This window comes from Formica exsecta, unplaced genomic scaffold (genome assembly GCF_003651465.1).
Source record: "Formica exsecta isolate Colony F162 unplaced genomic scaffold, ASM365146v1 scaffold365, whole genome shotgun sequence".
Taxonomy (NCBI): Eukaryota; Metazoa; Arthropoda; class Insecta; order Hymenoptera; family Formicidae; genus Formica; species Formica exsecta.
The window spans coordinates 1,677,497-1,680,953 of record NW_021850897.1 but is presented as its reverse complement, the minus strand read 5'-3'; the positions used below and the strand labels follow the sequence as shown (position 1 = coordinate 1,680,953).

General features: G+C 26.5%; 1 long non-coding RNA gene across 1 annotated transcript in view; it reads left to right on the top strand.

The window, feature by feature from the left end:
• The first annotated feature begins 6 nt into the window (after nucleotides 1-6).
• Nucleotides 7-3,457, top strand: part of LOC115239109 — a 9,640-nt gene continuing 6,189 nt past the window's right edge. Inside the window, exon 1 of the long non-coding RNA XR_003884590.1 lies at nucleotides 7-395. This is a non-coding gene — a long non-coding RNA (uncharacterized LOC115239109). The remainder of the gene's footprint in view (nucleotides 396-3,457) is intronic.

Genomic DNA, 3,457 nt, shown 5'->3' with positions numbered 1-3,457 from the left:
ATATATATATATATATATAAGTTGACGTAAAACGAACCTAGCTATCCCGCCTAAATCTTCCAAAAAGATTCATCGTTTTACTTACATGCCGACGATAATTATGCGCGACATACATTGCATGAACCTTGAAACTCGTATGTATACATAACATACACATTATGTCGTATTGCCAAAGTTAGTTTTTTTAAGCAAGCTTTTGTAGCCAATGAGAAGTGTGTCGTGTTTCGCGAGGATCAATAAAATCATGTCCGCGGAGGAAGGAAGGAGGTTTCGACTGAACGACTGAACGTTGCTGAGCACTTTGCGAGAAGAGGCATTTCGTTTCTGTGGTTACCCTGGTATAGAATACCCGAACGAATATAACTTTGAGAAGTTCGAAGACGATGGAAAGCCTGGTTGGTCTATATATCTCGTATATATCTCTTAATGTACTTCTTGCGAGTCAAAAAGATGTATCTTTGAGGATCTTTTTCTGATATAAGTCTCGTAGTTTCTTCGATAAAATTGAATCTTCTTTATATTACATCAAGTTTTGTATTAAATCCGTTATTTTTCAAAAACAATTTAATTTGATTATTTACTACTGATTATTTACTATTGAGATATGAATAGTAAAGAACGTTTTATAATTTGATGTTTGCGACAGTAAAGAAAATTTATTAATAATATCGGACATGTTGACAACCAAAAATAATTATTAATTGATAAACAAATTTATATCATACATATATACATGAATATATATATACACACACACACACACATGTATACATGTATGTATTTGTGCGTGTGTGAGTGCGTGCATGCGTACACAATATAGTTAAATCGAGAATAATGAATTTTAAATTAATTTAAATGCTCATTTATAAATATAAGACTAATGATTTAAAGTAGTACATTAAATTTCAATTTTCACACATACACACAAACATAGGTATATATGGAGTATTTTGTAACATATAGAATGCATTTCAAAAGTGCACTTAAAATATAAAAATAAAAAAGGTAGATGTACAAATTTATATATATCAAAAATCACTTTATTTTCAAGTTATAGTTATTTTTGTGTTTTAGTAATTATTTAAAGGAAGTTTTCAAAATGATTTTTTTACGATAGAGTACAAGCCTGGCAAATACCTTATTATAGATTTCTCATTCTATAAATATTCCAAGCGTTTGTGAAATTGGTAACCGTTCATTTCATTGTTGGAGCATTCCAACGTCATGAATTGATGTGAAATAAATAAGGGATTTAAAGTGATCCCTGTATAAAAATGCCGGAACAAAATACAACATCACTTAATCTTCTTACGATTTTATACGGTTTTTTCCAAATGCTTCGTAATTCCGGGGCTTTCCCCCTCTCTCTTTGAGGATTAAATAATCATACTTTTTGTCCTTCTTCAAAATAAATCTGAATGGCTTTGTAATCATATCAGGATTTTATTCGAGAAGACTTGATTTCCAAACGTCGTCTAATTTCAATTCTTAATTTGCCAACATAATTTCTAGCCAAATTCTTGATCTCGACCGAAACCGTGCATGCATATATCATCGACGAAAATTTATAGATATTGAATTCATTAGGCGTTTCAAATCCAATGTACGTATATTAATCTTTGTCTCGCGTATAACAATTAGTTGTCGTGCACCAAAGTTGCACAGGATTGCAACGACATACAAAAAGAATGGTTGATTATACCGTCGAGAATGTGTAAAAACAAATGCAACTTGAAAGCGAAGTAATTTTGATAAAAGCTTATATAAGCTTAATTTTATTGTTTTTTAAAGTTTTAAATATGTCAATGAAATGGATTCCAATGTTATAAAATATCCTATGTATATATCAAGTAATACAATAATTTCAATTATATTTGATGATTAAAGTATAACGCTTTGTCTTAAGAAAATTGTTAAATTAAATATCATGTATTATATTTTAGTTTCAAAATTAATAAAATAAAATAAAAAAAGAATTAACTCACTATATTCAGAAATGGAGAGATGTAAATTTGACACTTTAATGTTTAGCCGATTTGCTACTAGTCGATAATTATTGCTTATCTGTGCGTTCGCGAATAAACGGGCATGAGATTATTCGATCGTTTTTGCTTGATAAATTAAAACTTGATGACTTAAGTAAGATCTTTTATGGCATCTAAATGTTAATTCGTAAATTGATTTTAACTAGACATTTTTTTTAATGTTAGACCATAATTACATCAATGGGTCGTGGTGCATAAAGCATAACTGTTATACTGTAATTATATATTATTGTAACTTGTAAAAATATATGATAATTGTAGTATTATTATCGCGCTATATCTTAAGTGCAAAAATCAAACGTCGCTCTTAATAATATTAGACATTATTAGAAATTTCTGCTCTGAACGCGGATTTTGTCATCATACTGTAATTTTATTTTGTTGTAATATTTCATAAAAATTTATCTAAATTTATTGGCATTGTTATTAAAAAATATAATAATTCTTTAATGTTTAATTTTGACCTTAGAAAGTCCTTATAATTTTGAAAAAATTGAAGTTAACACTGTAAAAAGGAGTATTTTAAATTATAATTTTAATTATAGTAATTTGCTATGCCAGTTACTGTATATGTGATGTACTAGAAAAAATCTATTTTTTGTTCATAATTAAATATATTTGAAAAATTTTTAGTTTATAAGAAATGATTGTTAACATCAAGCTCAATTCATCATCAAGTATTGGATCCACTATTTTGTAAAATTAGCGTCAAAAATAACCAATTTAACAAAAAAAAAAAATAGTTAAAAAAATTTAATACTTCTTTAGTGTTTAAGACAATTCTGGCTTAGAAATTTTTTATAATGTTGAGAAAATTGAGATTAAAACTATGAAAAAGACTATTGTCATAATTTATGCTGTAATTATTGTACGTGTGATGTACTAAACAAAATTTAATTTCTGTCAAAAATTAAATATATTTTAAAAATTTTAAGCTTTCACAAGAGATTTATTGTAAACATTAAACTTGATAAGTATCAAGATTAATAAATTTTTATTATCAAGTGTGTTATTACACCGTAAAAAATTACAATAAGTTATCTATTTTGGCCAGAATAAATTATTAATAAATTATTGATTTATTCGATTGCAATAAAATATTGTAATTGTCTATTTTAATTCTTTTTAATAACGCGCACGCGTAAAGTAAGGTGTGTGTGTGTGTGTGTGTGTAGAAGAAAAATCTTTATGTATTAATTTTGGCAGAAATCGTCCTCTTTTAATTTTCATCTAACATTAATTTTAATATTTCGAATTTGTTTTAATATTCAATTTGTATCTAACAATTTAAAATATTCTTAAGTTTAAACGAACAATTGAAAAATGTTCAAAAAATTGCCTGCAATCTCTAATAATTTAATTCATATATTTCTCGTAATTTATTTAATTTCTAATTATAATAATTATATTAT